Genomic DNA, 12,778 nt, shown 5'->3' with positions numbered 1-12,778 from the left:
TGGATGGCTTCGTCATACATGAAGGAGCCAGAAATAACAATTATTATTATTATTTTATTTAAAAAAAAAAATCCAAAAGTGGGATTTTCTTTTAGAAAATAAAAAAATGCCCTTTTCGCTATGTCAGTTTAATTGAGCACCTTTTAATGCCCCTTACCACCAGGTTTTTCCTGGCGGTAATGGGCACTGAAAATTGACTGTGTGTCCACCCTCTAAATCTGTGAGCATACATGTAGCCAAACTTCAGATGGCCATTACTCTGTCAGGCCCCTTGAGAGGCGTAACTATGGCGGACACGGAGTATTCTCTGCCTTCATCAAACTATGGTCCACCGCGTCTTCCTGTTTAGTGAACTTCTTTGGCGTAGCAAAGGAGTTCACTCTCAACCCAGATATGAATCTGGCCTTTCGTTTTAATACAGTGCTTCACGTTCAGACTGCACTTCTGCCTTTTCTAAGCACTATGAAAAGCAGCAGTTACTATTACTCCGCGTAATGTTAGCAACATTTACCAACTTCGTAGAATGTAAGGCAGAATTGCACTTGCCTGGATTTGAAATTGTGAGTTGAGATCATCACATATTTCATCAGTGAGTGTTTAACTCACTGGCCCTTCCTGCCAGCAGTAAGAAAATGAAGATGATTAGGGTGCATCAGTGCGGTAATACAAATTCGATGTTTGTGAATTCATGTTTCTAATTTTAAAAAATGTCAATGTATATTTCTGAATTTAAGTAGTAAAATAATTAATTAATAAGTGCACTGTCCACGATATTGGGAGATCATTAACAGCTACTGAGGTTTGAGATTGCAGGTAATCAGAGAATAAGGTTTTGAGTGGGAGAGGTCGCAGTCTTTGTGTGCGTTGTCTCCGAACTCTCACAGGACCCAGACCGGTGCTTAATTTGTAAATTAAAGCATGCCGGTGCTGAAAGCCCTCCTTTTAAACACGCGGCTGCTGGAATTAAATGTGCGAATGCTGAATGCCCATCTCGGGCCTCTTTAATCCATTTAAAGACACTCCCTGCCCCTTCAGCTTACTCTTACAGCTTTCTGCTTTCTTCCTTTGTGACGCTTTTTCGTTTTTTTTCTTCGTCCGTCTTTTCCATATGTGGCTTTTGCTCGCAGTAAATGCTTCAGTCAGAAAAATAAGTGCTGGTTCTAAAAAATAAGTGCCAGTGCTTCGTACCGGAAACAACAAGCACAAATTAAGCACTGACCCAAACAAGTTGATCCATGAAGATAAACTGGCTCCTGGTATGATTCTTTGACTCATATTTGGTTGCTCAGCTCAAGCAGAAAGACTTTCCACAATGATAGGGAATTGGTATATGTGCAGCAATTAGCCAAACAGCAAGTGAACTAAGAAAAGTATACACACATGAAAGATGGGATGAATAAACCAAATGGTAATTGTAATCAAAAGCTCTCCGTAGTAAAATCTGGAATATAGGTTTCAGAGTTATCCAGTGGAAACCCTGAAAACACGTGGTTAAATAAAACCTAGACTCTGATGGCTGGATTGGTCAGTTACTGTGATTGGATACCATTTCTCATGCTTGGTCCAGCTCAGCATTTTTACCTTGGGCTCTTAAAACTTACTGGATGACAAATAGCAACAAAGGATATGTCCAGCAAAGGCCCATTATATCAGATTGATGCTCTGGTGGTGCTGTAGTAGCCTGAAGCTTCACTCTAGAAAACAACAAGCAGAAAAATAACAAAACTGATCCTGCTGAGGCTGGGTCTGCTTCCAAAAGAGGCACCGCAATTGTTGCTGGTTGCACCCTAATCTTCAGTTGAAAATGTTCACAAAATTCGATGTTTTTGAAAAAACTCTGTTAGCACACTATCATGAAAAAATTTACTCAGATCTTTAGGACTTGCTAGCTCAGATGTCGATCCTCTTATTTCAGTTACTCAAGTTTCCCAGATGTTAGCTTACAGTCCACAGAGACTGCCGATCTGCAACTGGCCAACTGGAATTCTTGCAGGGAGGCACACCTCAGCTTTCCCCTCCAGCCTTAAAGGATATTTCCGTGCTGGCAGGAAGGTTTTACTTGCTGAACTTAGAACCCCTTCAGGAAATGTGGTCAGCAGGAAACTGGTGCCACCAATCTTGGAGGGAAACGCCGGCAGGTGATGTTTAAAAAGAGTATGAGAAAACCTTCTTCAGCAATCTCTGGCAGACACCTCGGACTTCTTCAGTGAAACAGACCTGGCCGTCTTCTTTACTGTTCAGTAGTCCGTAGATTCTCTTTTCTAAATGTGTCAAGCAGGGCATTTTAAGTAAGCCATTGAAGGTGAAATCTAGCCAGTCCTAATAAAGTCCCCAGGCTTGCCACTTCCAGTGTTTCAGTAAAGGATGCTGTTTCGGGCTTGAGTACAAGTTTTAGGGCGTCACTATTATTCTAAAATTAAAAACACCAGAAAATCCAAAATGGTGACTCGTTGTCTCAGTTGTGCAGAGCATTTCCCCTCCCTTCCATCTTAATTTCAGGCTTCCCATTTCAGACGCTGAGATTTGAAAGCCTACAGCAAAACGTGGTGCAGGCCACCTTGAGGACGTTTCCACTGAGTCTCCTTGGTTTATCTTCTAAATAAAGAAAGGTGCAAGAGATTATATTTAGACACAGATACCCAATCAGCTGGCACCAGGGCACACCTCGCTCAACCTAGGTACTTGTGTTCAATAATTTGAGATAGCATTTCTTGATAAAGGTAACCCTGATGTGTGAGCCGAAAATGATTCCAGGTATGAATGTTTATTGATTTGGAATACAATGCAACAGAGCTTGGATAGAACATGTTTCAGAACTCATAACTAATGTACTTGACTGCCTCCTGCATTAACAGTTTAGTAACACGTCCTTAACTTTAGCCGAGGTTATCTGCACACTATACATTTGGTTGCAATAGGTATTCCCTATCAAAAGATGCACTATTTTTGATGTAGCAATACATCTGTCTTGCTTCAGAGGCTGACAGGTGCAAATGAAACCTAGATTTACATGATGCGTTTTAAAAGCATGAAGGACAAATACACCCTTCTCTCTTGCTTCCCATGATCTGTGCAGCACTCTTACATGAAGAAGTCATCTGATTTGAATAACAGTTATTAGGGACAGTTCCTTCTAAGGAGCGGAGGAGCGTTGCCCCACCTGATGCGAGTGCAGCAGGCAAACAAACATACATTTTATGGCATATTGGTGCCATTGTATTTTGCACTCACACTGTGTACAGCGAGAGCATGAGGGCATGGGGCAGGGCTGCATCAGGAAATTGCAGGATGAATGCAGCCCCTATTAGTGCACATGCTGGGTTGGCTGACTGTCTAGCTACAGCCAACCTGACATGCGCACTGTAGACCCCGCAATTCTCAAGCCTCAAAATGAGCACTGGGTTAGCCTGCTCCCACCAATCCTGGAGCTGCTCTTATGCTGAAAACAGCATCAGAGAAGCTCCAGGATTGGTTGGAATCCCGTTCAACTTGGCTGGAAGGAAGTCCCTCCATTCATGCTTGAGGATGTAGGGGAGAAGTGCCGCACTGAAGTGGGGGGGGAGGACGAGCCACAGATATGGTGAGTCTGACGCCATGGTGCCCCACCATATTTCAAACCTGCAGGCCGCCACTGCAGTTGGAGAAATCACCACCAAAAATTATGCTATTCTTAACAGTGTTATAGACAGATATGAGGAAGATATAATACAGAGAAAGAATCGAAAATTCAGAAGAGATCTATTTGATTACCAACATGGGAGAGTATATACTTTCAGTAGGAAATATGATAATATTAAGGATTCAAACCTTTCTTTAGACACACCAACCAATCATGACACTCCCCCCTCATCTGAGGTCGAATCAGTAGACGACTCTACAGCTTGTACTCTAACTAGACCACAAGTCAATTTTTTAGAAGAGGCAAGACGCCATCGACTGGGAACTCTAAAAGACACAAGAGTCAAACCACAAGATATCATTCCAGTTACTCCAAATACCTCAGGCATACAAACCAGAGCTCGGAGCAAAACGGTCCAACCCTAAACTCAGAAAACCTAATTGTAAATCTCTCTAACCACGAATTATCCCCCACAGATCAATCAATCCTTAATCGGGGTCTGTCCTTTTGCCCTACTAATACCTGGGATATCACTCAAACCAAAATTGACCTCTTCAAATTCATTCGTCACTTGAAACTTAAGTCCTTCTTTGCCTCTACACCCACACCCCTTACCCCATCTTTTTCTACTTGTTACACACAGGATATTACGATTCAAGATCTATCTGACATTTCCGTTTTATGTAACCTCTCTAACACCACTGAACCAGATATCACTCTACACTCTATTGCTGAAGAACTTAACCTTCAGGCTAACCAATACTTTTCTTCTGATCTCCGCCCTCATTCTACATTTACCCCCACGCTTCCAGCGGGCAACTCCATTGATCTGTTTTCCACATCGGTTCTCCATGATCTTGATCATGAATATAAACGATATTGTGACCAACGTAGATACTTACCTACTAACATTCACGGTGGCCATATTGAGGCGATAAAACAGCTGAGGTCTAATTACAACATTACCATTAAGGAAGCTGATAAAGGAGGCAATATTGTTGTCCTCAACACGGATGACTATCTCACCGAAGCCTATCGCCAGCTTCAAGACAAGACATGCTACAGGAAACTCTCACATAACCCGACAGCTGAAATACAAAATAAACTGTCTGAAAGATTGGAATACTGGCACTCCCGCCACACTCTCTCCAGCTCCGAAAAGACTGCCCTTTTTCTCCAACATCCTACTATCCCGACCCTGTACCTTTTACCCAAAATCCATAAAGCAGGTCATCCTCCAAAGGGCAGACCTATTATTTCTGGAGTTAATTCCATATGTTCCAGATTGGGATCCCTTATTGATCAGGAGCTCCAGCCTTTCATGACAAACCTGTCATCATATGTGAGAGATACCAAAGATATCTTACAAAAGCTACAAGATATTGAGTGGCAATCTGATTTCTTCCTTGCAACGATTGATGTAGTCAGTCTTTATACTTCCATCAAACACACTGATGGATTAACAGCAGTGAGCAAATGTCTGTCCACTAGATCAGTTCAATAGTTGACACGAAATGCTATGATCCTGGACTTTCTCAAATTCAGTTTGCAAAATAACTACTTTCTCTTTGACGACAACTTTTATCTACAGCTGCAGGGAACTGCAATGGGAGCAAAATTTGCTCCATCCTATGCTTGCATCCTGATGGGAGCTGTTGAAAACCATTGGCTCTGGTCAGACCGTTCCGACCAATTTATCAAAAACATAATCTTTTGGGGACGGTATATTGACGATATCTTGCTTATCTGGCAAGGCTCAGAGGCTCACCTTCACAAATTTATTCAGTCATTAACACCTAACCCTTGGGAGATTGAAGTAACTTACCAAATTTCTAACTCCTCCATTGAATATCTAGATCTTTTGATTTATGTTGAGGATAACAAACTCCTGACAAAGTTCTTTCGCAAAATGACATCTGCCAATTCGATTCTCCATGCCACCAGTTGTCACTCGGCTAGTACCATTCGGAATATACCCAAAGGAGAATTCCAACGTGCTAGACTCAATTGCTCTAATATAAATGACTATGATAGAACATCTTCTGAAATGACTACGAGATTATTTTCCAGGGGGTATAATCAGGCCTCTCTTAACACTACCAGAAATGAAGTGAGAAGTATGGATCGAAATTCTCTGCTGAATAAACCTAAACAAATCAACAAGAACACGACCATTCGCTTCATCACGGCCTTTCACAATGGGCACAAGCATATTCGTAAATCACTCAAAAAATGTTGGTTTTTACTGGTGAATAACTCTTCGATTAACCAACATATTACTAGCTACCCACAAATAGGATTTAGGAGGGCACCTAACTTATGTAATAAACTGTGTCCTTCATTCTTTCAACGCAAGTCTCCCACTACTTTCCTACCATCTAAACCTGAAGGCTTCTACACTTGCAGCAAATGTTCTATATGCAAATTAGGCCTGTCCAAATCTACAGCAGTTAGCATTAACAACTGCACATATCGGATCACCGACTTTATAAACTGTTCTAGTACTTCTGTTATCTATGCCATTTGGTGTCCCTGTAACTTGACTTATATTGGCAGTACGATCCGGCCTTTAAAAATTCGAATACAGGAACACTTTCGGAATATACAAAAGTCTGATACTCAAGCACCCATGGTGGAACATTTTATTAAGTATCACCAATACCAACGTACCTTTACTTTTTGTGGTTTAAGACGTATCAGACCCTCCCCTAGAGGAGGCAACACACCATTGCGACTACGCCAGGAAGAGAGCCGTTTAATAATAAAATATGATACTGTAAACAATGGGCTCACCAAAGACCATGAATGGCATTTTTGGCTAATGTAAAGAACCTGTAACCTAATGTCCTTTTCCACTTTTTTCTTTTCTTTTTCCTTTTAGCTTTCTTTTCTTTTCTTTTTCTCTCTTTTCTTTTCTCTTTTTCTTTCTCTTTCTCTACCCTCCATTATTTGCTCTCATATTGCCCTTCAGGTTTCATTACAAATATACCTCGTGACCACAATTTAACTCTAACTAGAGTTCGCCTGGAGAAAATGCAATTGGCTGATTTATTACTTCTATTCTCCTTTTGTTAGGCAATTATACAGCCTTTCTTTTTGCACTAGATTATTGGAAGAAATACCTATATAGTATAAATAGATTCTATCGTATCAGCACTCATGTATTTATTTGACTCTTCAGGACAACTATTTGTGTACATTCTTAAACAAAATGGCGCTACTTAGCGCGTTACGGGAGAGTCCTTTCTCCCTTTTGATTATATTCATTTCGACACGGGTTATTTAAACGCGACTTTAGACGCGGACGCGTCCGTCCCGTTTCCCGTGTTCTTTCCTTGTTTCTGGCCGTATTTGCACGGCACTTTGATTCCGCAGCGCTTGAGGTAAGGGAAAAGATTATTAATGTTCTTAAAGCGAACGTTCGGCTCTCTGAATGCCGTAACTTCGTTTTTTATGAAGATGGACTTAAGTTCTACACACTGTGCCCGCCATACAGCCGTAGTTAAACTACGTTTTCTATACAATGTGATTGTGTCCTTTAACTAATGAATCTATTGATCGATACTAGCCGCCTTGTTCCATTGTTTTTTGTCCAGTACGTCATATTCAATATATTACCATGTAGCATTTTTCCCTTTCTTTTTCTTTTCTTTTTTTCTTTCTGATTAAAGTTTCCCAGTCGTTTCTCCTATCTTGAACACTGCAATGTAATCTCTGAATTTTAAGCCATATGATTGGTTCCTGTTCACATTCTCAAGTATAAGTACTACTTTCAAAAATGTTAAATGTTGTAATGTATTTTTTTTAATTTGGTCTTTCAGTTGCTTGACTTATTGTAAGATACTCTCTTATATACTTACTGTTAAACCCTGAATGTTTCAACTGATAGACTATTGTTATCTTACAGAAAAGGATTATTACAATTTGTTATTAATACATGTCTGCCTCATTTCGCGAGGTATGTTTGTCAGTACCTTAGCATTTCCACCCTTCAGTCTCGAGCACTAGCTAACCTAGGTGGTACTTTAGCCTTATCTGACACTTGGGATTTTGGAATTAATTGCGGATTATTATTTTTTCTACAATCTCACCATTTCTCTTATCATTACTTTATCTTGGAAAATACCACAGGCTGTTTCTCTTTTTTCTTGGTCTTTCAAATACGTCGGGGCCTGACTGTAGTCACTAATTGCACTTACGCATCAACGTTTCCTCCTTCTATCTAGCATTGGGCTCCAATTATCTCACATCCTGACTTACCACACTCCCTTCGATCCTTGCATGGGATTCCCCTTTTCGTTCACTTTTTTGATGGTGCCTCTCAATGACATTTCATCTACTCACATGAATATTTCTGAATTGCATTTTGTCATCTCTTTCTTTTTTCAGCCTTGAGAAAGCCCCGGTCTATATATAGCCAGAGGGGGCGAAACACGTGTTGGCTGATCTTCTATTCATCCTATGTTTATCATATTTGGATTTTGGACTTTGTTCTCTGTCCTACTAACCAGTGACTAACTGTGAAACTGGGACTTTAATGTTTGCACAACAATAAAATCAAGAACTCTCTGAGTGGGACTTCACCTCTTTTTGCTTACCGCCACTGCAGTTATTGCAATTTTGAAATCAAAATGCCAACCCCCTAAAAAAGGAAACATACTGATAGGCCTACTTAGCAGTCTTCCACCACTGCACAGCTAAGTTATACTGGGAAAGAAAATGGGGAGAATACAGAAAATAGATGGATTTTTTTGTGGGGTTCATTATCAATTAAGTCATGTCAGAGTTATTCCTTCATACATTTAAGTACTATATTTGAAAAAGGCAGTTCCTATGCCGTTAGGCATCTTGTGAGGCATTAATCCTCCTCCCATTATTTTCATCATATTGTAGATGTAGAACCACTATGATACTTGCAGGCATAAAAATTATGCAACCATTTCAAAGGAACATATAGATGATACAGAATTGTGTAGACAACTTGACGAGCTACATTTAGCCAGTTACAAACTGCAAGCGGAAACATGAAAGTTATGGTAAAATTTTCTATGCAAGAAACATTACTAATTGTCAGGTGAGTACCAAAGTTGTATACATTTTGACATATTTCCCTATGTTTTATGAAACAATTTGTGACAGAGGTCCTTTTATGACATAAGAGAGGCACTTGACGCCTTAGGTAAACTGTTCAGTGCGCTGAGCACCTAGTCTGAAACCAAAAGATAATAGCTTTAAATTTTGTCAGGGATGACTGAGCCATTAATTCTTCTGCGGATGATGGAATTAGTTCTAATCATGTGGGTAATACTAATATCAATTAATAATACAGTGCCTGATACTACGTGGTATATCCAGCACGCCATATAATAACAATTATTGAGTTGTACTTACAAATTAGAGCGATAACAGCTGTTGGAACCTTTCGTAACAGGAACGCGATCCAACTTGCTGTGTGCCTGGAAAGAGAATTAGTTTCGTGTTAAAGGAATGCAAGTAACTTGCCTTTTGATTTAGTTTAGCCTTGAAATAGAGGTGGTTGTGGATACAAATGCCATAATCTTTTCTTACCTTGTCATGGCAACCAATTTTTAATTTTGATGTGTCTAATCTTATTATATTTAACTATCAAAAGAAGCTGCTATCCAGCGAGACATGAAAAGATACTGCAACAGTTTGATTGCACCAAGACAGGAACTGGCATCAGGTTTTACACGTCGAATCTTCCAGCTGGTTAGACAGGGAAAGGAATTAGTCCTTAACTATGTTTTTTTTTAAACTGCTCTTTTTACAAATGCGATAAAAAGGAATAAACTAATTTATTCTTGACATCAACTAAAACAGACGTCATATCTGTCCAAAGAACGACTATACAAAATCCCACTAATTTTTACAACCACATTTATGCTAGTATCCGTTACATAATTGCAATTGCTATACAGAATACATAAAGTCTTACAATGGAACTCCTGGGTGGCTAGAGACCTCCTCTATAAGTTTTATAACGTTTTTATGACATATGTAGTATTGATAAACGTCTCTTTAGTTGGGAAATTATGCAGAGGACGATTTTTGTGGTAGAGGTAGATCACGTGGAGCAATAACTGGATGTTTGTAAACTTTTGGCTCCAGATCTTCAACTTCTTTTGATTTATCAAAATATCTTCTGTACAATTTTCGAGCCACCTGCCAGCCTCCACAGACTAAAACAAAAGCATGACGGCACCTACTGGAGATGTGTCTGCATGTTGCAGCCAGTTTCTGTATATGTGTGCTGCATCCTTTCCTTTAGATATTGTATTGTCAGAAATCAAGGAAGAATTGGAATTTATAATTAACTCTTGTCTATTACTTATATTGCTTACATTAATCTTAAATTATCTCTTTTGTCTTGATAAAATGGATCACTACACAAAAGACAGGATCGCAAAAGTCCTGGTCATTTCAGACGCATCATTCTTGAAAATTGCCAACCAAACAGAAGATTTACTAAAAGAAATACCAGGCAGTTGGTAAAGTGCAGGTTTCAGGTCTGTCATTACAAAGCTGTTATTTGCCAGATCGTAAGTGCACAACAGAAAAAGAACTTTCAGAAGTAGTAATGAGCTATGGGTTTACGGTACCCCCACATGTTGCTTTCCTTTAGTACAGCATTTGATTGGGCAGAAGTTAGGCACTCCTATAGAGAATGAGTGCTTGTGTTGCATATTTTGACTGGTAGGATAGATTTTGCTGAGTACAGCAGGACTGTGTTGGTTATAGTAGCATGCCAGTGATCAAGGTTGTAGGCCTGATAGGTTTATAATAAACATTTATGATAAAGACAAAAGACATAATTATTGTGAAAAACATATATTAAAATTGACAGGCAGTTAAAAGTTGATTATTATTATTCAGTTTTAAAGATTATAGAGACATTAATTGTTTATTGGAATTTCACAGATTACCATAAGCAGGTAAATGTTTTGGTTGCCACCTCTCTGACAAAACATGGTGGTAGAAGATTTGCACTGTGATCATCCTAATTTGGCTTCAGGAAGATAGTAGTTTACTTTTCCAATTGGATTTTTGTATACATTTGTAATTTTATGACTGTATGCCTGAGGGTTAATTTATGGGAAAGCTCAAACTCTATACGTAGGCCTGATTATTTCTTTGAGAAAACATATCCCTGATGTCATAAGTCTGACCTTTTTATTATGAAAAGTTATAACAAAGGCAGTGAGTAGGTCTGGCGTGTTTGTCTGTGAAAAGCATTTGTTAAAGATAATAGCCTTCAATCGTGGATTGTTATCACTCTGTTACAGGCTTTAGACAGGTGTCTTGTTATATGAAATCTCATATTACAGTAGTGGGCAAGGGTTTTGATGACGGTCATTCTCCTGACAAACACAGGAGGGTAAAAGCTTTTCACTTTGATAATCCTAATTAGGCCATTTTGAGAGGGGTGGTGTATTGCTTTACCAAATATAATTTTTGTTTATATTTATAATTTGATGACTGTCAGCACGATGGTTGCCAGTTTAGGCACACCTTTGTAGACCTGTGTTGGTTATGGTGTCAATGCAATGGTGAACACTGTAGGCATATTGGATTCATTGGGAACATTTATTCCACATTTTATAGGTTTAGTATGAAAGGTTATGCATAGTGTGTGCTAAAGGAAATAGGCTTTGAAGGTGGATTGTTGTTACAACTATGATAAAGTCTGTAGAAAAGCATTTTTTGTATGGATTCTCAGATATTACAGTAGTAGGCAAATGTTCTGGTGAAGCACTTCAGATGCCATAGGTCTAATCTGAGGCACTTTCATTTAAATGTCAGAGCTACTGGCATTCTCAATGCTTGTTTGATAAACTGTGTAACAAGTATCTAGAAATGTAGGTATACATCCTATTATATGTTATTGTTACATCTGTGCCAAGCTCTTTGCTGAGGACAGTACCCACAGCCAACCTGAGAACTCTTGAGTTAAGAGGGAGAAGGATGTGTTATTCAAGTTTTCCATCAGCGCATTGTCAGATGTCACACTAAGGCTGGATGTCTATGCTGTCTGGAATCCAACAGGGCCTGTGGGATGGCAAACCTGTGCTTCTTTGTGGTTGAATGTACACAAAGAGTTCCTTAATAGGCTATCAAACTAACCTTGTAAGCAGCCTTCCACAATGATGTTGATTACATTAGATGGTGTCTGAGGTTCAAAATCCGAGGTGTGATGTCAGTTCCTTTTCGAAGTATAAATAAATGAGACATTACAAGAGGAAGATGTGTCATTTACTATCTCATTCCCTGTTGTTATTGATTTTCACTTTCTTGTTACTACTTTTATATCTGATTTTGTGCATAGCAGTTTGATTCATTTTCTTCTAAATTCCACTACTGATGTGTTTGGCTTGTCTCTTCTTTCTGATCTAAAGAGGAGTTTGGTGCCTTCCTGATTACTCCAGTGTTATCTTCATCTTTAAATAACTACAATATAGCCTTTGTGCTTTTTTCCTGCTGAATGGGACCCTCTTACGGAGTTAGTTGACACTATTCAAAACTATTATTCTGTGCAGGGTACAGCTTATAGCTGCTGGGAAGTGCCCTTCTTTCTTCCAGCAATTAAGAAGGGTGCTGAGCAGACATTTTCAATGTCCAGTGCTTGACATTTATGGGTATGCTGATGGTACCTAATTCTTTTGTCCTAGTTGTGAAATTACACTGTTGCCTCATTCTTCTTCAGCTTTTCACTTTCCCCTTAACTCCCCTCTCATGATTTTGAAAACCAAACAACATTCAACCAACATACAGTGTTATTAAGACAGTTTATTATTTGTTCAAAAATATTTATAAAAATCCTCAGCTCACTTAATGGGTCTGATTATTATGTTATGATGATCTTGTCTGATGTCCCATATGTAGAATCCTTAAAGTATTTTAAACAAAAAAAAGTTTGCAACCTCAATGAAATCCAAAAATGTTATCAACTCATAAGTGGCTGTTTGTTTCACTGTTAAATTCCCCACAGTGTCTAAATCAGGACTTACTAAATTTCTGGTCCTTATATGTTATTCCACTGAGATATAAAACATTGCAAATCCCTCTTTTTCATTCTCCATTATTCATGTTTCATTACTTACAAATATTTATCCCTAGCCTCTGCTCCAGAGAAAGACATCC

At 39.0% G+C, this 12,778-nt stretch overlaps 1 protein-coding gene across 4 annotated transcripts in view; it reads right to left on the bottom strand.

Annotated features, from left to right (window-relative positions):
• Positions 1-12,778, bottom strand: part of LOC138280823 (poly(rC)-binding protein 3-like) — a 2,739,176-nt gene that overhangs the window by 2,187,519 nt on the left and 538,879 nt on the right. For all 4 annotated transcript variants that reach the window (XM_069219527.1, XM_069219542.1, XM_069219532.1 and 1 more), the window contains exon 2: positions 9,011-9,075. The gene's annotated coding sequence lies outside the window, so the exon portion shown is untranslated. The remainder of the gene's footprint in view (positions 1-9,010; positions 9,076-12,778) is intronic.

This window comes from Pleurodeles waltl, chromosome 2_2 (genome assembly GCF_031143425.1).
Source record: "Pleurodeles waltl isolate 20211129_DDA chromosome 2_2, aPleWal1.hap1.20221129, whole genome shotgun sequence".
Taxonomy (NCBI): Eukaryota; Metazoa; Chordata; class Amphibia; order Caudata; family Salamandridae; genus Pleurodeles; species Pleurodeles waltl.
Note: the sequence above shows the minus strand (reverse complement) of the source record. Positions and strands in the feature narration are given on the sequence as shown.